This window comes from Protopterus annectens, chromosome 2.part1 (assembly GCF_019279795.1).
Source record: "Protopterus annectens isolate FY-2018-M chromosome 2.part1, PAN1.0, whole genome shotgun sequence".
Classification (NCBI taxonomy): domain Eukaryota; kingdom Metazoa; phylum Chordata; order Ceratodontiformes; family Protopteridae; genus Protopterus; species Protopterus annectens.
In genome coordinates, this window is record NC_056729.1 from 1,421,399,501 (window position 1) to 1,421,423,399 (window position 23,899).

Genomic DNA, 23,899 nt, shown 5'->3' on the forward strand with positions numbered 1-23,899 from the left:
TGAGCTCTGAGGAACTTATGCATCATCCTATCCATTTCCGCTTCAGATAGACTTCCGGAGGACCTGATGGATGATGTGGTGGACTGAGGTCTAGCTGGAGAATAGAGCCTAGGGGAAATAGGATCAATGAGGAACTCAGACGAATGAGTCCTCAGAGTGTATGAAATACTAGGCTTCAGATCCGAAGGCTTAGGTTCCTTAACATGAGTCATCAGACTAGCAGAAATCATGATTGCTTAGTATCCACTGTATGTCATTTCATCTGACAGAATTGGATATGACAATTTAGTAACTTTGGAGGGTGGCTCTGACAGAGTCTTGTGAGACTTTGGAGGCGACAGCTTCCTATGCACTGACAGAGCTTTTGACAATTTGCTGGGGGGTTGAGGAAGACGAGTGAAGAAGCAAACCATTGACCACTAATTTGTTTCTCCTGTCAGCTATGTCACGAGAATTAAAGACTGTGCAGATTGAGCAGCTCGTATTTAAGTGACCTGTCCCTAATCAGTAAATGCACTCCTTGTGGGCATCTGAGTTAAGGATTTTATGCCCAGAAGAAGTGCATTTTTTAAAACTTATTGGCTTGTCAGCCATGACAGCACAAAAGGAACTGTAGGAAATAAACCAATAGTATAAAATAGTAAAAAAATATATTTTTTAATTAAAGAGAGAGAGTACCTGCAATGGTATTAAAAAAAATACCCTAAAAAGGGTATGAAAAAACAGAGGAGACAGAAAAAGAGAAAATACCAATAACAGTACTTGGCTGAGTTTATAATTTAACTAGTAAGAAAAAACCTGATGCAAGAAAAAAATGAATGACTGAGAGGGAGGTATAACAAAGAGAAAAATATAAAGAATATAAACTTTTTTTTACTTTAGAAACATCAAAAAGCAATCACAAATGCTATGACAGAAACATCTGTGCAAGATGGTGTCAAATGAGATCTGAGGTACTGGGGATGGACTAGGGCATTATGGGTAGAGGGAGGAGCTGAAGAGTTGGATTCAAAGTCTGAAATATGTGGCCTAGTCAGAGCTGAGGATTGGATCCATAACCCATTCATTGAGGAAGAATGAAAATGACAACATCAGATAAAATGTTGTCAACTAACTTTTGCAGCCAAAGGACATGCTGCAGCATGGAGTAAACCAAATACAGTTTGAAAAGCCCTGTACACACTAAAGTTTTGCTCTAGGAGAACTTGTCATTATAACCCAAGAAAAATCCAGGAATGAAAATAATTCTGTGTTGCATAACTAAGCCAAAAGATCATCAACATGTAGCACAAGATAACTGTCAATGAATATGCTTAATCTAAGCAAAGCCCCAAAGTGTTAATTTACCAGAGACTGAAAGAGAGACCTCTGGGCTGCCTTAACTATTATAACCTACTCTGTGGTTGCACAACTTTAGAGTAATTTATAAAATCTCCAAGACACACCCCATTCAACTGACCAAGTTTGCTTAAGCATGTTTCACTTAACAGGGAATTGCTCAGGCAATCAGAAACTGGTGTCAACTGCAGTCATTTTAGTGATATGAAATCTAAGTGTACTCATAGTTTCTCAGTCTTCTTCTTTATAGCTGTTAGTGATGCTGAGATTTTCTTCTATTTCCCCATGCTCTTCATTTCAGAAACTTTTACTGGACTGCTTGTAGCTAGGCAGTAGGTATTTTACATTCTTTTTTGCCTGTTCACGTGATTGTTTTTTTGGATCATATTGCATGTATCACTTACAAGATGAGCTCAGGGTGTCCGAAGACAATATTTCATCCTCTTGTAAGACATGTACCACTCCTGGAATTTGGTAGTGCTCAACTATTCATGCTTTTGGGGCTAATCAGAGGAGCCTGCACTATTTTCTCCTGTGGAAGAAAAACTCTTTGTACTGAGGTGTCTAGCAGACACCACTGGAACTCAGTCCTGTGTGACAGAGTCAAAAAAGACTTTTGAATGTACTCCTGGAATCCCAGCCTTCATAGGCGATCTCTCATCCAAGTGAGAGATTCTTGACACTTTGCAAAACACTCTGCAAAGGTAAGCAAGTCGTCTAAATATGGAAAATGTGGATACCCTGTGGCCTGCAATAGGCTATGACAGGAACTAGACATGCTTTAAATACTCTTGGAGCGGTGGCTAGCCAAAATGGTAAGGCAGAGAACTGATACTGTGATCTAGACACATAAAACCTTAAGAAACATCAGCAGTCAGGATGAATAGGAATGTGATGATGAGCATCTTTTAAATCTAAGGTTACCAAAAACTTAAATGAGGAAGAAGGGGTAACAGGTTATGAACTGAAAGCATTTTGAACTTGGGCACTGTCACATACTGGTTTAGGAAAGAAAGGTCCAGAACCAGTCTCCAGGCATTTCTTTCTTTGGCACCAAAAATATTCACTGGTTTCCAAGCATCTTCTTTCTTTGGCACCAAAAATATTATTGACTAAAAACTTTTGCCCAACTGTGAAGGAGGAACTGTTTCTATTACCCCTGCAGCAGCACATGCTACAGTACTGGAGGGAACAGAGGGGCTTGGTCTGTTGGATGTAGAATAATTTAGTGAAATGGATGAATTTCTTTCTGTTGCCATTGGTAATGAATAAGCATCTAAATCCATTTGTCTGAAACAATCTGTTGCCAAAGGGAGAAATGAAGAGTCAGACTTTCTGTAATGGTTAATAGATTGCTGGGGAGGAGGGGGCAAGGTCTTTTACATAGTCATTCTGCCTTATTTGACTATCCCTTATTCTGGAGGGGTTCCTGCTTTCCTTTTGAAACCTTCCTGTCATTGTTTTCAAATGACTGCTTACCAGCATTTTGTGTCTGTTTATTTTGTTTCTTGCCGAAACTGGATGATGGAACGCAAAATCACTTGTAAAACTTTGAGAAGGAGGTTGACATGATAAGAAGGGTCAATAACCTGTACAAGACCCTGAGAGATTCCCTGTATCAGCTTATCTCTCTCCTAACATATTTGATAACCACTGCAGCAGAAGGCCCAAAAGCAAAATCTCTATCCAGAGGAGAGTTTAAAATCTCATTTTTTATATATCTTTTGGGAAGTTCTGAGAATGCAGCCAGGCAAACATCCTCAACACAGTGGCAACAGTCCTTGATGTAGTGTCTACAGTCATAAAAACACTTTAAACAATGAGTAGTGACCTGAGAAACTGAAGAAACTAAACCCCACAAACCAGATTTTCCTCACATGAGGAAACTGCAGATCAAACATTCCTCATACATTCACAATTACTCAGAATAAACATATGTTCCTGACAATTCAAAGTTCTAAAAATTAAAGTTGCAAAAGCATACACTTTTTCCCCAGACTTATCGATTGTTTTACCATCCTTGTCAGAAGGGTAAGGATTAGAATTAACAAAATGTTTGGCAGCAACTGGATTAACAAAAAACATAGCTGCTGTGTCAGATCTGGGATGAAGCTATAACAATTTGAAAGGTTGAGGAACTCTGTACATTCTACTTGCTTTCTTAGGTGCAGCAGGTTGGCTGTCATGGAAATCACAGGCTGTGGCAAACACATCCCCCCATGCTGACAGCACTTGGGGGATGGAAGGAGGTTCTGGGAATTCCAGTTGTAACAGTTTACAGTATTTTCTGAGGGACTGAGAAACTTCAGTGTTCTCCCACTGAAAACAGTGGCACATCCTGGAAATAGTCTCAGAGAAAGATAGAGAGAAACACTGACAGGGAGATGCAGATAGCATGCTCTCCTCTGAGTCTGAATCAGAAATCTGAGGAGAAAAAATTTTATATGTCCCATCCTATTCCTCTCCAAATTCAGTCTATCGAATCTCTTCAGGAAAAGAGGAATCTTTTTTCCTTTTATCAGAAACCACCTGATAAGAAGGGTCAATAACCTGTACGAGACCCTGAGCCAGACAAAATAAACTACTTCCATCCAATAAAACATTTGCACGAGATGACAAATGTTTGGTTTTCCATTTCTTCTTGACAGGAAAGTTGGGCAAATAGGGTTAGATATGGCAACAACATCTTCCCTGGGGATAGGCACAACATTCTGGCTAAGCATGGTTACCTTCCATGCTCCTTCTATCAAGACTGTAAGGGTGAAAAATATTGCATGATAAATATAAGAATCAATCAGAGGAAGTTAGAAAGGATTGGGAAGAGAGATTGGATAAGCAAGTCATAAAGAAACAAATGGGGATATATATGTATGTCTCCCAAATATGCAACAAAATTCTAGAAGATTTTAGAATCATTGCTTGGAAGAATATTCCTTAAAATATCTTTATTAGCACTGTTGTCCCTGTATATAATCCCCATGACTTCAGAGTAAAAAGTAATCTATCATTCGACCCAAGCTTAAATACACTTACTTGGTGTTACACGTTAAACGTTTTAAGGAATATTCACACCGTGGTTTTTGGTACTATAACCTAATATTTTGGCTTTTCAAAGTGGAACACAGTGTAATAGTTTGTGAGAACTGGGTGGCTCCATTCATTGTACTGGTAGGAAGTTGGAGGTTTAAAAGAAGGCAAGATTTGAATGAGCTATGTAATGTTTGACTGACAATGACTGGATAGATTATAAGTGATGCATAATGTTTGCAACTAAAAATATGTCAATATGGTTTGTTTTCATTTATATAAATGTATGATTGCCTATGTCATAAGTGATAATTTAATAAAGATGTTTCTTTTTTAAAAAAAAAAAGACTGATAAGAATGGCTCTCCCTTGCCAGCTGAGGGGACCCTAACAGACACAGTGGATATAGTTGACCTCCAGTCCATAGTGGCTGTATGGACAACACCAGAGGGAACCAGGGCAAAAGTAGAGTGGTCTGAGGAACCAGCTTTGGCCACAACAAGATTCACCCTTTTGGGTCTGAGACAAATTACTAGCCTGCTGCGGTGACAAAGGCTGTTTAGTTAACTTTTTCTTTTTGTGGCTGGAAGATGGACAAGCAGTGGGACCAGTAGGTTGTTTCATGGTCTGTTTTATTTATGATTTATTAATCACCTTTTTTCATTGTTTGTGGTTCTGCAGTTTTATCTTTAGTACACCTAAGCAAGTGTTTTACCCACTACATGTGCCTTAGGATTTCTTAACTTTTCCAGTTAAATCACAGTAAAAAAATCACTCCTTTAACACACTTTATCAGCCACAAAAAGTAATTTGAACACAGTTTCTCCACAGAAAAAATGTTTTAGAATGTTTAAACAAACTTTTAAACTATCAGAAACAAAAGTGCACTACAGTTATGTTGTTGTTGTGTCTTTCGGCTTTTCCCAGTTAGGGGTCGCCACAGTGGAACTCCGGTCCGCTAATGATTGGCAGTTGATTTTTATGTGCCGGGTTGCCAGCCCTGACGCATAACCTTCAACGAAGGTACACCCATTCACGCATGTCTCCACGCAGAAGACGCTCTAGCTGAGAGTTGAACTGGACAGCGTCTTACTGTGAGGCGAAAACGCTACCGCAGCACCACGTGACAGTCAATAAAACCCCATTTTCCTAACTTAAAATATACTTTCTAACAGATTAAAGTAAACAACAAAAAGAATATGTGGAAAGTTTTCCCCAAAGGGAACTTATCTACCTAGCAATGAAACAGCACAAGCCAACCTTTGATTTTCAAAAGCCCAATAAAGGAGCTCTCTCTTCAGTGGCAGGAAAGCTCTGAAGGGCCTGGCACCGAAACCTGTCTTTTAGTCAGCTCAGCTAAACCTGAATAATGGTCTGGGTGTGTGGAAGAGGCCCTAAAGCTCTAGAAGCTGGCTGGCTACTACATCCATTGCAGGATATAATCCATATAGCTTAGGCTACTGCAACAGTGATCAATATGAAGAACATCTGGGGTATACAGGCTAACGTTAGAAAGAAGGGTAGATGTATACTATACTGCTATAGTAAGCAAGACACATTGTATATTAAACAGCTATACTTGAGCAAGACTATGATAGGGAATAACCACAAAGGAGGAAACCAGGAGCAGAAAAGAGTGACTTAGGACCAGAATGCAGGTGTGGAAGCCACCACATGTAGCGCAGGCTTGGGTTATACAATACAGTATGTAAATTAAAACACAATGTTGGCATGCATGCCACAACAAAAGTAGGCTTATGGCACATGGTACAATACTCCAGAGTGGACTATAATGCAAGCACGTGTGCAGCAAATAAAGCAGACTTAGAAAACACAACAATATAGTACTCTAATATGATAATATAATACAGCATACATAGTACAGAACACTAATATTAAAAAACAACTAATGCAGATAATGATCATACTGCTAACAGTGGTGCTGCATCTTAAGCAGGTTTAAACACTACAGTTCAGTACAAATATAATATATGTCACAAGTAAAGCAGGCTTAAAACACGCATTCCAGTATAGTGATGCCACAACTAAGATGGACTTAAAGACACATTCTAATAAAACTAATTTAATAAGGGTCACACACCTAGCATGGATGGCATAACCCAAGCACGTTTGAACAATACAGTGCAGTATACTAATGCCACAACCACACAATGCTTAAAAAACACAGTAAAGTGCAGGATACTGAAAAACACAGTATAGACAGCAAAAATGCAGAAAGAATGAAAAAAAAAACAGAATAATACAGTAAAATTAACAGGAAATGGTAAGAAGTAATATAAATCAGGTACACAATTACATATAATGCAGTGCAGTATAATAGACTAAGTATGGTGAAGTATAGCAATAAATTAAAAGTATAACAGAAAAATTAAAATGCAAAAGCAGTTATACAATGTAAGGTCAAGAAGACCCAGCTAGAAAAATGGGGAAAAACAAATGTACCAAGTAAGGTTAAATAGAAAAAGCTAAAAAGATAACATGGTATAGTATTTTAGACTAAATGCTGTAAGGTACATAAAATGGAGCCAGGCAGAAGCACTACACTAAGTGCAGATGGTAGAACAGAAAAACATAATTTGTGTAATCAGTTAGAACTAGTAAACTCTAGGTTCTTGGATTCAGGTTGGCTTAATGGTTAAAGTGTTTATCTCAAAAACACAGGGGTTGGGAGAATGGCCTAATGGTTAAGGTGTTTGTCTTACAAACACAAGGTACAGGGTTTGAATCTCACAGGGGATAATTGGCTATGCTTAAAATGGCTCACAAGGGCAGATAGCCTAGTACTAATCTATGAACCTATGAACAAGATACAGAGTTTGCTTCTCACCTTTGGGGAAAATGGCTACACTTAAAATCATACCTCTCAACTGTTCAGGTTTTTGCCTCATATGTTTGGCTTGTTGCTCATACAATTTTTGTTTTCTGGCAAATCAATAGCCAATCACTGATGACTGAAGTCAGAAAGTAATGACAGACATTTGACATTCAGACTTCATACCCTTCAGAAAGTTCATGCTAATGCATAGCCTGTCATTCTATTAACTTTCCAGGTTTGTAACAGCAATATGTAAATATTGTCCCTATTTTTTGGCTTTTGTCCCCCTATTATGTATGGCTTTGTCCAGATTTCTTGCCCTAAGAGGTTGAGAGGTATGCTTAAAATACCTTACAATAGCAGCTAGCCTAATTCTTACATATAAGCCGTATGAACTGTAAGATAAGCAAATGCAAAGGGAACAGATTTAGATAAATGAATAGATATTGCAATAAGTAATCCAATCCAAATCAGTCCATAAAGACTTAAAAAGGAAAAATGAAAAAGTAAAATGTCATGGATATTCAGAACCCATTTAGATGAAACACTTGATGTTTTTAAGGGGTCATTTGCATATATCCCAAGGGCCTCTATTACAGGAGGTTTACGGTATTACACAGTGAAAACTCTAGCTTGGCTAGGTTTTTCTTATAGTTCTTACTAATTGGTTTGTCTGTGTGACATTTTTATTTTTGGTTTAGTTGTTAGTTGGGATATTTTACAGACATCTTAATGGTTATGGACATCATCTGGATTTAAGGACCCTGTGTTTTTAGACTATAGCCAAACAGTTCTCTTATGCTATACTGACAAAGATATAAGAAGGTTGAAATGTGCGTCAGTAACTAGTGACATTTAGCTTTGTTGGGCTGAATCTATCCATAAAAACCTAAAAAAGAAAAAGTCATGGATATTTACAAGCCATTTAGATGAAACACTTGATGTCTTTAAGGGGTCATTTGCATATATCCCATGGGTCTCTACTACAGGAGGTTTAAGGAATCACACAATGAAAAGTCCAGCTTGGCTAAGTTTTTCTTGTAGTTCTTTCTTACTAATATAAGTAACGCTTCAAGAAGAATTCTGTGATGGACAAAATAAGGATCCTAGGTTATATCTTTCTAGTCATTTAAATTGCAGAACATCCTTTGTTTACAGATCTACTGGAGCTTGAATTCTAAGTCATAAAGAAGAAGAATGATAACTGTTACTTGACGACAGGTGCTTTTCACTTCCAGTATATCTCCTTACTTTTTTTGTCTCAGGGTGGTTATTTTTCACCTCCAGTATGCCTGCTTGTTTGTTTTCGTACAGCATGATGGACAAATAAGTAGCAGATGATAAGCAAAAGAACCAAGGCATACTGGAAACACTGACATATAGCCAGCTATGTGGCAGCTATGTTGACTACAACCCAGATGACTCAGAACTAACAAGTGATGCAGGACAAGAAGAGACAGCCCAGGAAGGAGGGAGTGGGTGGCCAATGCAAGACCACCTATCTTGATGTAAGGCAGAAAGCCTGACCCACTACATTGTTCGCAATAACCCCAGGCTGGTAAAGCAGAATGTGCTTGCATACCAACTAAGCTGTTCAGTTGTGTACAGAGGCCATGATCAGACCAGTGTATGGTATTGTACCTGGGACAATGGAGCAGAAATACAAAAGTTCTGTACTTACCATAACAGTAGATCCATGTTGTCTGAATTTCATCCAGTTCAGCTATGGGTCATCAGATCTGATGAGATTTGACCTCGGCACAGACTCTGAATCTTCTTTGTTCCAGGGCTATGACTCCTCTTCCTACCCATAATTCCCTCCACTCCACCTCAGTACCTCAGATTGTGTTTACCCTAGTAAGATTATATACATATATATATATATATATATATATATATATATATATATATATATATATATATATATATCACTTCACTCATGTTCAAAATGGCTAGGATTGGAAGACATTCAGTAAGGACTTCTCAAAGACAGGGTATACCAGAAAATGACCCAGTCAGCAAATGCCTGTTTGTGTCAATTTGGAAGGGGGCAGGATGGAGGGAGGGAAGATGGAAATCAGATAACATGGACCTGTCATCATGGTAAGTACATAACCTTTGTATCCAGTGCTGTCTATTTTCATGTGATTTAACTATGGGACAGATTCCAAAGGAAAAATGTGATCTGGACTCTACATCCAGTTTGTAGTGAGATGCAAAGGTGTGAAGTGATGAGGAAGTTCCTGCAGTACAAATGTCATCGATAGATAGTCTACTAGAAAAGGCTGTTGACATGGCCATTCCCCTTGTAGAGTTAGCCTTTAGATTGTAGAGGGAAGCCCTTTTTATTGTAAATGAAAGAATTGCAGTCTGATAACCATCTGGAAAGAGTAATCTTAGCAACTTCTTTACCTAATTTAGTCTTTGAGAAAGCAACAGATAATTGATCAGACTTTCTGAATGGCTTAGTCCTATAGAAGACAGAACCCAAGTTGATGATGAACGTCCAGCATATGCAAAATATACTCACATTTGGTTGAGGATTTAGGGGAAAGACTGGTAGGTTTATCAACTTGTTTAAGTTAGCATGGAAAATATATTAATTCTCAAGGAAACTGTCTTTGTGAAAAATAGATAGGGAGGCTTGCAAGAAAGTGCTTGTGTCTCTGAAATCTGAATGGCTGACATAACAGCCACCAGTAAATTTGTCTTCCAAGAGTAAAACTTAAAATCAACTGATACTGACAGTTCAAAGGGTGATTGAGTCAATGCCCGATAGGTGGTTGAAAGAGAAAAGTTCCCTTCAAAAAGTTCTTTGAGACTCTTAAGGATCTTAAGGAAGCTAGTTGTCATTCTGCCTGTGTGAAAGCTTGTGATAGTGGCCATTTACACTTTAATAGTGGAATAACTAGAGATGTTGTGGAAAAGCCTAGATAAGAACTCCAAAATGAATGAATAGGAGCAGAGAAAGGATCTAAACCTTTTGACATAGTCCAAATGAGACACCTCTTTCATTTACTATGATAACTTCTATGATCTGTATAACCAAATAGGGAGCCTGGCATCTCTGGTTAAGTTAGAACTGGAGGAACCATGCAGCTAACATAATGGATTTCTGGTCCAGAGGAGGCAGCCCAGATGGGTGTGTTAGTAGGTTTGGATACTGATTCAACATCCATGGTGATGTACTAGTGGAGGCCACAGGAAGGGAAACCACATCTGTCGGGACCAGAAGGGGGCAATGTAGATCCCTCTGGCCTTGTACATTCTTGCTTTCATTAAGGGCAATGGGGAAAAGGAATAGAGGAGTCCTGGGTGCCAATTGTGAACTAGACCATTCCTTATTGACAATTCCTGCGGAGGGATCAAGGAAAAGTAACTACTGCATTTATTTTTGAGGTAAGATGCAAAGAGATTGCAACAGAGTTGGCCCCAGTGATGGAAAATCAAGGTTGTCACTGTTGAATTGAGGGACCACTCATGAGGCATTAAGATAGTTCTGCTCAATTTGTCTGTTAGCACACTGGATGACCCAGTATGTGCAATGCAATCAGAAAGTGATGAGAAGACATTGCCTACTGCCAAATTCCGATGGCCTCTTGACATAGATGATAGAAACATGTTCCTCCCTATTTGTTGATGTACCAGACTACTGACATGTCGTCCCACTGTACAGCTATCACACCTTTGGGAAAGACATCCTGAAATGCTTGCAGCTGAGCTGAGCTTATATGACGACAGCCCTCATCTCCAAGATATTGATGTGAAGGTTGACCTCTGTGCATCACCAAGTACCTTGGACAGTCTTCCCTTTGAAATGTTCCCCCTCACCATAGAAGGGATGCATCCATGGTCACTACAGCCACAAGCAAATCCGTCTGGAATGGACATCCTTCTGTCACAGAAGGAGATTTTATCCACCAGGATATGTGTTGTCTGCCGATTTGAGTTAGATGAATTTTTGTATGTAGAGGATGAAAGCTTTGGACAAATGCACCATTAGAGTCTACTGAAGCACTCTCATGTGAAACCTGGTTTATGGAACCACGAGGAATTTAGAAGATATAAGGTCTAAGAGGCAGAGTATTAGTTTTGCTGGAGGAGAAGGGTGATGGAGAACTAATGTGTCTGTGAGTGGTTGTAAGGTGCAGGAGACTACCCTTCAGTGGGGAAGTCTGGCGATCCATAAACTGGAATCCAGGTGGCATCCTATAAATTCTATCTGTTGAGCAGGAGTAAGATTACTTTTGGTTAGGTTGTATGTGATCCCTAGATCTTGGATTAGATGGAGAGGAAGGTCACAATGGTTCGATACAGGTCATTGGAGGAGCCAGTCATTGAGGTACAGGAAAACATGGATCCCTACAGACAAACATGCACTGCCACCACTGCCATCATCTTGGTAAACACCCTAAGGGCTGTGGTGAGTTGCTAATCCCAGCCAGAAATGGAGGAATCTACTCAAATGCTTCTCTATCTTTACATGATAGAAAGCATCCTTGTGAATTATAGAGCACATCCAATCATCCTTCCTCAGTAAAGGTAAAATGGACTGAATTGTGACCATCCAGAATTTTGTCTGCTTCACATATTGGTTTAAGTGACTCAGGTCCAAGATGGGTTTGATGTGCCCTATTTTCTTGGGAACTAAAAAGAACCTTGAGTAGATTCCAGATTCTAATTCATCTTTGGTAACCGGTTGGCATACCTCTCAACCTCTTAGAGCAAAACATCTGGACAAAGGCCCAAAAATAGGAATAATTTTTAAATATTGCTCTTACAAACTTAGAATGTTGTTAGAATAACAGGTTTTGCATTAGCATGAATTTTCTTAAGGTTATAAAGTCTGAAACGCAAATGTTTGTCATTATTTTCTAACTTCGGTCATTAATGATTTACCACTAATTTGCCAGAAAACCACAATTTTATGAAAATGGACCAAAAATATGAGGCCAAAATATGGACATTCTGCAAAAATCTGTACAGTTGAGAGGTATGCCAGTTGAATGAGTCTTTTTCTGAGTAACCTGAAAACTTTTCCTGCTGCGAGTTCCCAATGGCTGGGTGGAACATTGAAAACTTTTTTCTTCTTTATGGGAAGAAGGGAATATGGTATGGAATAGCCTCTGAAAATTATGTTTAGCATCCAAGAATCCATTGTTAAGTTTTGAGAGGGTTGTGAGTGCAGAGACAAGTGCCTCTCAACTGCCTCCACAGTGCAGCAGTCAGGCAACCCCTTCAGGGGGACTGAAAGGGCTTCTAGATAAATGAACCATGAAAACCTTGGTTATGTGGTCCACCTCTGCCTCTAGGGTAGCATCCATTGTAGTATCCTTTTCCCCTGCCATGAGAAGGTCTATCCCCAGGACTGTCATGACAAGAGCTTTGTGATTTATGGAACTACATTTTCTTTCCAGTCCTCTAATTCCTAGAGAAGGTTCTTTGAGGGGTGGAAAAATGGATTTCCACTGCAGAGAAAGACTTTCCATCTTGCTGACTCATGGTTAGCATGTCTTCTGCTTTGATTCAAATAGAGTGGAGCCATCAAAGGGGGCACTGACAAAGGACGCCTTAAAGCTTTCCACAAAATCACAAAGATGTATCTAGGGCTGCTGATGTATGGTGATGCTGGTACCTCCTGCTATAGCCATGCCATCAGCTGCATTAGAAGGCAGTCACATGGCTACATTGGGAGTAGACTGAAGGGTAAAATGCTGGGGGTCCACGGGCTTCTGAACATCCTCAGGCAGGTTACTGGAGAGAGACTTGGAAAGCTCCTTGCTCAGGTCTTTCTAAAATCTAGTGACTTGGGCTAAGTAATTCAGCTCTCTTTAGTGCAAAAGTTGCTGAAACCTACATTCATTTCCCAAACCTGTTCATAGCCCTAGACTCCCTGTTAGCAGGATGGACTGAGGAACTTTTTTTTTTCTCAAAAAATTTTTTATTAATTATATGAATAGCAAGACAATTAAAAGATTATACATAACAAGAAGGCATAAATGAACATATAACAATTCATCTAGTGATAACAACCTTCATGAGATTTTGATAAGTTATTTAGAAATAAAACATACACCATATGTACACTATATACAAGTTAGGCAACCTGAGAGAAAAAAAAAAAAAAGAAAATTATTTAACATTAACTATTTAATATGTTTAGAACCTTTTCTAACACAACCTTTCTAATAGCTTTTTTTTTTGGACTTCCACCTAAGTATCTTTGAGCATCAATAAATTTAAAAGCCATTTTCTGGAAAGTAACCCATTTTAATTTAGAACGATCAATCCAATTTTGTATTATATAAAGTTTTAGTAATGAGCAAATAAAAATGATAACATGAATATCAACTTTTGAAAGATGAATCAATGGAATATGTAGAATAGCAAATTCCCACGTCAACGTGGATTTTGATATCCCATTTTCTGCAGTCTGACTTTCAAAGATGTCCACAATCTGTGAGAAAAATGACAATACCATAGAATATGAAGGAGGTCTGCTTGGGGATGAGAACAGCATGAACATGAAGGGGACTTATTTGGGTTAAATTTGTTTAATTTGATTGGGGTAAAGTAGGCATCATTATTAATCATTAATTGTGTGTATGCTAATTTTTAAAAGGGATAAATTCCTTAGTGTGTCTAATAGCCAGGACTTTCTGAGATTCTGACAACTGGGAATTATAATTCAACCAAACATTAGATAAAAGACAGTTGTGGTCCATCATTAAAGAATTAATTAATTTATATGAGTTTGAGAGCATTTTATCAGATGATGAAAGTATTTTGATAATCGTGTTAAGGTTTTTCAATTGTGAGTCTATGGGGACCAGAGATGCAAATTTGTTTTTAATTATTGCTCTTAGTTGTGTAAGAATTGGTGAGTAATTCCAGTTTACTTTCAATAACTTACGCCAGTCAGATAAAGGCAAGTCAAGATATTTCAAAACATCTCCTACTTTTAGATTTTTAATTAAAGGATAGTTTGTTAAGTTCAAAAGTTTATTGTCCAATAATATATTTGGGTTTAGATGAATTGGCTGAACATGGTGCGAGATCTTTTCTAGTTTACACATTTTGAGTAAGGTTTGGAAATCTCTAATCTTTTGTTTAAATACTGTAGATATATTTTTAATAAATAAACTATCCAGAGAGATAAAGGGAATAGCTTTAGGATTTAAATTATTAGAAATGACATAATTATACCATAATTTTATCCATAAAGAGTGATTTGGATAAGAAGTGTTATTGAATTTAGAGATAGTAAGAAGTTTATTGGATGAGACAATCAAATAATAGAGATAAAGATTAGGTAAACCCAAACCTCCCTTGTCCTTGAAAATGCCAATCTAGAATAGGAAATTCTAACAGATTTAGGGAACCATATGAATTTTGCCAAAGCTTTATTTACAGACTCAAAAAATTTTTTTGAAATTATCTGATCAGATGATGAGAATTGGTAAAGAAATTTAGGCAGAATATTCATTTTAATAATGGCCACCCTTGAAAGAAATGAAAGGTTTAGATGCTTCCATCTGTCCATATCAGACAATATAGAGTTCCATAATTTATTAATATTATTTTGAAAGGAAGATTTATTATTGTGTTCTAAATTGATTCCTAAATATTTTATATTATAAGTAAACTGAAAATGATCGTCTGGAAACAAAAAGATTTGTGTGCTAAATGATTTAAGGGAAAAATATGAGTTTTGTAGAATTTAAAAGATAGTTGGAAACCAAAGAAAAATAATCAATAGAATTCATTATTTTCTGTAATCAGATAATGGAGTTTGAAAGTAGATTACTAAATCATCCGCAAAAGCAGATAAATGAATATTAGTATTAAGAATTCTAGGGATGTTATGAAAAGTATTTTGAGTAATAAACAATAGCAAAGGTTCTAAGTAAATGTTGAAAAGAAAAGGGGACAATGGACAACCCTGTCTTGTTCCGTTAGTGATCTTTATCGAGCAGAAAATTGACCATTAATGTATAGTCTAGTAAACATATTCTTGTATAAAACTTTTAAAAATTTATAAAGAATAAGGGAATATTAAAACATAACATAGTTTGAAATAGAAAGTTCCAACATACTCTGTCAAAGGCATTTGATGCATCTATAATCAAAGCATATATAGGGTTTGGATTTTTCTTAATGAGATGAAGTATAGTCTCTAAAGATAGAGTATTATCCCAAGCATGTCTCTGAGACATAAAACCTGATTGATCTGATGAGATAATTGAGGGTAAAATCCGTTTCAATCTGTTAGCCAGAATAGATGACAGAATCTTAATATCCACGTTAATTAAAGAAATGGGTCTATAATTTACTGGGTCAGATTTATCTTTATTATTTTTAGAATTAGAATGGTTTTGGATGTGTTCCAATGAATATCTGAGATATCATTAACTCTTATATGATTGTAAACTTTAAATAGAAAGGGAAGAACTACCAATTTGAAAGTTTTGAAAAATTCTGGAGTAAAACCATCAGGTCCCGGAGATTTACCCAATTTAAGATTATCTATTGAATCCGAGATTTCTTGTACCGATATAGGGTAGAAAGTAGTTTTGCTGATTATCATTAAGTTTAGGGAACTGCAAAGAGTCTAAAAAGAGTTTTGAGTGATTATCTTTAACAGAATTAGAAGAACCTGAATATAACTCAGTGTAAAGAGAGGTGAAAAGATGAATAATCTCTTCATCAGTATTATATAATCTGTTATTATAAGATAAAGATGTAATATTTGGATTTCTGAAGTTAACTTTAATAATTCTCGCTAACAATTTAGATGGAACCTGGGCCCACTCTGAATATGAAGCAAGTAGCTTTTGTTCAGCTAAGGAGAGGTTATTTTGGTGAAGCAGAATTAAATCTTTCTGACAATCAAAAATTTGTTTTTCTAAAGTAGCATCATAGTTCAGACTAAGATGATTTTCCAACGAAGAAATTCTTGATTTTAAGAATTCCTCTTTCTTAAAGTATTGTTTTTTGAAAAATGCAGCTTTACTAATAAATAAACCTCTTAATCTTGCTTTACATGCAGCCCATTGTATGTCATAAGGAATGTCTGATGATTCAAGACTATTCACCATTTCATTTAGGATTTCTGAAGCTTGTTTGCAAATATATTCATTTGACAATAAGTTATTATTTAAGGTCCACTTATTAAACATAGTTTTATTTTTGATATTGGGTTTTATGTTCAATTTTAGTGAAATTCTTGAGTGATCCAAAAGAATCTGGGTTCTGTAGTAAAGTCCACAATATATTTTGAAATATAATCTGAAATTAGAAAGAAGTCTAATCTGGACCACGAATGATAGCACTTAGAATAATAAGTATATATATCATTCTTGTTTATATTTTTAACAGTGCGGAGGGGATCTATTAAATTATATTCTGTCATCAAATCATTTATAGCCAGAGTAGATTGAAGATTATAGGTGACAGTGGAGCGGAACGATCAATTACAGGGTTTATAACTGCATTCCAGTCACCACCCACTATAATATGATGATCCTTATAGGATGCAAGAATATTGTAAATTTTAAAATGAACAAATGTTGTGAATTACATGGGCCATATAGATTTAAAATTAATAAGGGTTTGTCCAAACCAGCAATAGAAGCGGTAAATAAGCACCACCTCCCCTCATCATCAAATTTCTCATCAATAATATTCCCAATGAATTTTTGTTTAATGATTATAGTTACACCTCTGGAGTTAGATGAGTCACCTGAAGCTATAATCTTTTTGATCCATGAGTTTTTAACTCTTTATTCCAATCAATACGTGAAATATGGATCTCTTGAATAAAACAAATGTTAGCCTGTGATTTAAAGATCATATGAAATAATAGTGACTTTTTCGCTTTATCTTGAATGCCTCTAACATTCCAAGAATCTAAAATTATGTCAACAGGCATATTCTACAAGTATAATCATTATTGATGCTATAAAAGTGAACTCAAGGTGCAAATCCAACACAACATTAAAAGAAGAAGAAAAAATAAAAGAAAAACAGTCTTTAAGTATTCAAGCAAGTCATCAAATAACATTTGTTGAAAAAAAGAAAAAGTTTTTTAAGAACCATGAAATGTATAATAATAACCTTTATCCTAACCCTAGTGCCTACCCACCAATCCCCTGTGATAAAGGAAGAGCAGAAGAACATGAAAAACATTGTAATTATAGATAATAATAACCTCAAGTTAGAATACAAATTACTCAAAGGAAGCCTAACATAACATAAAGTCCGAGTAATACTACTAAAAATATATACAAAATTAACTAATTTCAAGACGTCCAACATGCTTAATCCCTACTTCTAATACTAATCTAAAGCTCCTATCCTTAAATTGAAATTTATAATGATTAAATGTATTTCATCAAGTATTTCAAGAGAAAGAGAAACAAGTAAATAATAAATAAATCACACTCTGCTTAACTAGAACACTCTATCATAAGAAGTAATACAATTAAAACTGAAAGATATGTAAGATAACATATATAAGTATAACAAAACCAACTGGTAACATTATAATATAAGTAAATAAGCATAGCATTACTGAACTAAAGATAATAGTCATGCACTATCTACTGAACCTTCTTTAGTACTTTAGTGATAATTTCATTAATCAACATGACCATTAGTATGATAAAAGCACTAATACCTGTAGAATGAGTATTTAGTTATAGTTCAAATAAAGCAAAAACAACTACCAAGCAACCATATCTCAAAATGAAAAACAATTCAGTCTGGAGATGCATCTATTAACTAGATAATAATAGTACAGGAACTATTCAAAATGAAATATTATAAGCTGTAAGGTTTTAACACTAGTTAATATACATGAATAAAGTATCATTATATTATTAAATAGTAACTTAAACAGCATCATATATATTGGACTGAATGTACAACAATGTGCATACATATAATTTTAAATCTACTTTTTGAATATTTTACTAATGACTCTGTTAGGTTATGTAGCCATACTATTATTCTAAGCTATAGATGTAACATAACAAAACAGCATGAAAAGGCAAGGCTTTTAAAGTAAACATTTTGAACATCTAATTAAAACAGAAACAAGCAAGCTAAATGCAGTAAATCTAAGGACTTAAATATATACATGTAGATTCAGCTAATCATATTAAAGATAGTTATTTCAAACCTTTCAAATAAGTAAAGGCTTTCTTAAACATAAACTACTAATCATAAATATCACATCCAGCCTCTGAGAAGAGAGAGAGCAGAGAATAGAAAGAACATGAAACTTTCATATGAACAGGTATACTTTGTAACATTTGTCAAATTAAACACTTCAGTATAATATAAAATATTGTATGAAAAAATATTCTGAATAGGAAAATATGTTCATTTCTTTACACATCCTTTAGAATTTTAATATATAAAACTAACCTGTTCATTTGTTTCCAGAAACATTTTCACTCTGCTTTATGAAAGTAGCAGCTTGCTTTGAAGTCATGCAGACACACTAAAAGTCACTGAATATATTATGTGACATGAATCTGTTTAAATTTAAAAGCAACCTTCATTTATGAAGAGAAAACACTTTAAATAATAGCCAGATCTATTAAAAAGTTAGTGCTATTGAATACTTGTTGAAAACAAGCAGACTTGTGTATTTGAAACTGTCCTTCTTTCCTCACAAATGATGACATCACCATCCATCTCAGAGAGACTGTAGTGTGCAAGTTCATGCAGAGCATCAGCTGGAACTCTGAGGGGAAGATTTTCTTGCTAGAATGTTGAGATGGAATGTTTTTCCCTCCAAAAATCATTTAGCTTACACAGAAGGCTGTAACTCCAAAGCTTGTAGTAAAATTAACATATTATCTATTTACACAGCAAGCATATGTGAGAGAAAGAGAAAAAGTAAATACAGGAATTTAAATGCTTCTATTAATCCACACAAATCTAACAAGCATATATCCTGTCACTGCACACTGTCACACCAAATCCATCATGTGTAAATTACATGACAAGTTCTTAAGGTAATATAATTATGTCACACCAGAATTACAAATCATGTAACACAAATACTGTCAGATTAAAGAAAAGAAAAGATCAAACCTTATTGTAGTTCTTTAACAGTAGAATATTAAGATACAGTGTCAGGAAGCTTTTAAATGTTTTAAGAAAAATGTCTTTTGCATCTTTAGGATCTGAACATACAAATCTTTTGTCATTAGCTGTGAAAGACAAGGTATTAGGATATGCCATTCGAAATCTAATCCCTCTTTTATCAAGTCAGCACAATAGGGGCTAGTTTTTGTCTATTTAATTTGATCTGTGCAGGAAGATCTTGGGAAAATGATAGTTTGTGAGACTTCCATATGAATTGTTTCTTTGTTTTAGCAGTTTCTAGGATCTGGAAAGTGTCTTGAAAGTTTAGTAACTTAGTATAAATTAACCTTGGTGTGGAAGAATCTTGCTTTGTACGCAGTGCTCTGTGTGCTCTCTCTACAATTATAGATTTTGAAGAAGCTTCACAATTTAACAGTGTTTCAAAGATATTTTTAGTCACAGATAACAAGTTTTTATTGTCATAAGATTCAGGTAAACCACGAATAATGATGTTATTTCTTGACTCCTGGCTTCCAGATCCAATATTTTAGCTTGTAAATCTGAAACAGTTTTATCTCTAGATTTAAAGTCACTTTCCAATAAGTCTGTTTTAACCTCCAAAGCTAAGATTTTATTTTCAATAGTAACAATACTATCGTTTATTTGCTTTAAAGATTTACTAAAGTCTGTAAACTGTTCTGAAAAGTTTTGTATAGCACTTTGGATTGGTTTTAATGCTATTTTTAGTTCTTCTAAAAGGAAATTTGAGCCATTTAAATCTTTATTACTTACATTAATAGTTTCTGTAGGTTGTCTAGATGATTTCAGTCTTTTGAACCTGAATCTTTTCAGGTGAGAGCACTGAAGTATATTTGGCCTTTGTAGGCTGAGTCTCCATGGAGTCAGATTTTGTAGCCATGCCCAGAAATGGAATGCAGTTAACAGGATACCAGGAACCAGGAACAGACTGGAGCAGTAGGAGTCCCAGCAGCAGAGAGACCAAGAATGTTCTGAGGTAAAATAAATCCCAGGATAATAATTCCAGAAGAAAAAATAATCCAAATGTAGAAAAGATTTATAAAATCTTTTAGTATAAAAATTTGAGGAAAAAGGTTGATGTAAAGTTGTAAAAAAAACCAAAAGTTAAATAGCTGTGAGGAGCTCAGAGAGTAAGGACTAGACTAGTCGGCGGCCATCTTGGAATTCCCATGGACTGAGGAACTTGAAGAATTCTGTGCTGCCTTCTGTTGGTTACTTCTTGTTATTTACATTTGCATGCAAGCACACCACAGTATATTAACTCAAAAGTATGAACAGCTACTTTTAAATACTGGATTGTACTAAGTACAATAAATACAAGGAGGCAAACTGCTTCAGTAAACTGCTTTAGTTAGTACAACATTTCTGTTACATTTGAATTTTGGTTCTACAAACACGCAACACATATGCTGTCAGCTCTCTATAGCAAATTCCCAAAGACTGTTTAAGAATAGTTACATTTATACCAAAAGATCTGGTATGTTTACAGAGTCTGATGTAAAACAGTTCTTTTTTGTATAACAGTTTTTCTTTGTTTTTTTTAATTTATGATTTGTCCTTTCTTTAAGCTCGGTGGTCCAAGGAAACTCAGTTATGTGAAACGTAGTGTTCCAGCACTATCTGTGTTTCATCTTTATCTTGCTTGATGTTTCATTTCTTTACTTCATGGATATCCTTGCAGCTGCTATCTACAGTTATTTTTACAGACTTTGTTTCTGAATAACATACTCCTTTACATGGATGCCAAAATCTATTTAAGCTATTATATGTTTGCCAGCACATATACTAATTTCTATTTTTCAGCATTTTATATTATTCTAGATTAACCCTTTATATTTCATACTATTTTTGCAGCTTTTTATTCAAGCTAATAATCATGCTAGCAACAGTTTGAAAAGACAGTAAATAATACTATTCTTTCAGAACTTTCTTCTGATAGTTTCTTTTTAGTGGCTGCCACTACCACCATTTCATCCAGCAGTGGACCTTTGCTCAAATGCTTTCTCTTTTTTAGTGCTGTCAAAAGACTGTTAGGATTTTTTGGGAATGGGTTCCACTATGTCAGGGTTCTTTCATGCCCATTAAGCCATAAGGTTAATGAGTGTGTCAACAAGTGGTACCACCCAGAACGATGTTGAGCTGGAACCAAAGGCTTCCAGGTACACAGCACTATCCTAACCCCTATAAAATACTATAAATACTATATTAATGCTGTAAAACGAAAAAAAAAAAAACAACAGTTTACAACTGTAATATCTAACAAACTATTTAACCCAACCCTAACTCTAATTCTAACCTTAACTCAACTCCTAACTGGAGAGAAAAATCTCTTGGTAGAGGGTGGAGTGAACTGTATGGGCAGATGTCTACAAAAAAGGATACTGAAATGGTGAGCCCTGGTAAACACGACCAAATTCTTCAGGTACAAACAAGATCTGAGGTGGATTGGAGGCAATTATGGATAAAGTAGGAGTCAGAGCCCTGGAACTACAAAGCTTCAGAATCGCTGCCAAAGCTGGATTGGATGAAAATAGACAACATTGAATCTGTGGGCCTACACACTTTGTCAGACTGGTGCATGGGATAATGGAGAACGGTGCCAAACAAGTACACCCTAGTGGATATATTAATGATGGCCTCTCTTATTACTTCTCATCCATGGGAAACAAGTGGATGATCTGTCCAAGGAAACACTGATGGCCTCCAGACAACATGAAGAAAAAGAGAAAAAAATCATTATAAGGGCACTTGTAAGAAATACTGCCACAGACAGTTCCACCCCATGAGCATTTCAAAATAGATATGATAAAGTGCCTTAACAACACCATAACATAGTGCAGTAAAAGCACACATTCTCAAAAAACTGAAAAAAATAAAGTAATTTGCTGTAATGTTACAAACTGCACAGACAGTAGCTCTTTGAAACAGTCCCAGTTGTATTCAGTTATAATACAGAGCTAGAATGCTGGCTGGTTGCAGGGAGGAAGAGTGGCCAATTCATCCTTTCCAAGGTTAACAGCACAAGAGGATCACACTACCACTCTGTCATCTTCTGGGGCACCATAAGCAGTGCAGACAAGTGAGATAAAATGGGGGTATGACAGAGTAGATGCATGAGTTCTCAATCATCTTTATGTCCCTGGATTTCAACCATACATAAGGGTGGGTAAAGTTAGCATTACCAAAAAAAAGTTTTCCTGCTCAGAATATGATGTGTTAGGAGCTGTCACTCAGCTTTCATTATTTTTAGGAAGGAATGAATGGTCAGTAAGCATTATCAGTGGACCTCCTGGCCAAGATGAGATAGTGGAGAGCTACCAAAAAGTGTATTTCAAAACTAACACCAGAATGCCCAGCCAAAGATTTGTTTTCAAATGTTATTTAAGCTAAAGGTTGTATCTATGTGGACTTAGAGAAAGCATATGACAGGGTGCCTAGAGAGGAGTTGTGGTATTTTATGAGGAAGTCAGGAGTGGCAGAGAAGTATGTAAGAGTGGTACAAAATATGTACGAGGGTAGTGTGACAGTGGTGAGGTCTGCAGTGGGAGTGACAGATGTGTTTAAGGTGAAGGTGGGATTACATCAAGGATCAGCTCTGAGCCCCTTCTTGTTTGCAGTGGTGATGGACAGGTTGACAGACGAGATCAGACAGGAGGCCCCGTGGACTATGATGTTTGCAGATGACATTGTGATCTGTAGTGAGAGTAGGGACCAGGTTGAGGAGACCCTGGAGAGGTGGAGATATGCTCTAGAGAGGAGAAGAATGAAGGTCAGCAGGACTAAGACAGAATATATGTGTGTGAATGAGAGGGAGTACAGAGGAATGGTGAGGATGCAGGGAGTAGAGTTGGTGAAGATGGATGAGTTTAAGTACTTGGGATGAACAGTTCAGAGTAATGGTGAGTGTGGAAGAGAGGTGAAGAAGAGAGTACAGGCAGGGTGGAATGGGTGGAGAAGAGTGTCAGGAGTGATTTGTGACAGACAGGTACAAGTAAGAGTTAAAGGCAAGGTCTACAAGAGGGTAGTGAGACCAGCTATGTTATATGGGTTGGAGACGGTGGCATTGACTAAAAGACAAGAGTCAGAGCTAGACGTGGCAGAGTTAAAGATGTTAAGATTTTCACTGGGTGTGATGAGGATGGACAGGATTAAGAATCAGTATATTAGAGGGTCAGCTCAGGTTGGATGGTTTGGAGACAAAGCCAGAGAGGCAAGATTGTGTTGGTTTGGACATATGCTGAGGAGGGATTCTGGGTATATTGGGAAAAGGATGCTAAGGATAGAGTTGCCAGCTAAGAGGAAAAGAGGAAGGCCTAAGATTAGGTTTATGGATGTGGTGAGAGAGGACATGCAGGTGGTTGGTGTGACAGAGCAATATGCAGAGGACGGGAAGAAATGGAAACAGATGATCCGTTTTGGCGACCCCTAACGGGAACAGCCAAAGGAGAAGAAGAAGATTTAAGCTAAAGGTTTTGCTTTTTAACACCAAATCAAAAATGTTTTCAGATTCACTTTAGACCTTTTTTTAACCTCTTTGAACCATCTATGTAAAAAGTTTAGC

General features: G+C 36.4%; 1 protein-coding gene across 1 annotated transcript in view; it reads right to left on the bottom strand.

The window, feature by feature from the left end:
* Positions 1 to 23,899, bottom strand: part of CFAP99 (cilia and flagella associated protein 99) — a 1,556,346-nt gene that overhangs the window by 1,354,908 nt on the left and 177,539 nt on the right. The window lies entirely within an intron of this gene.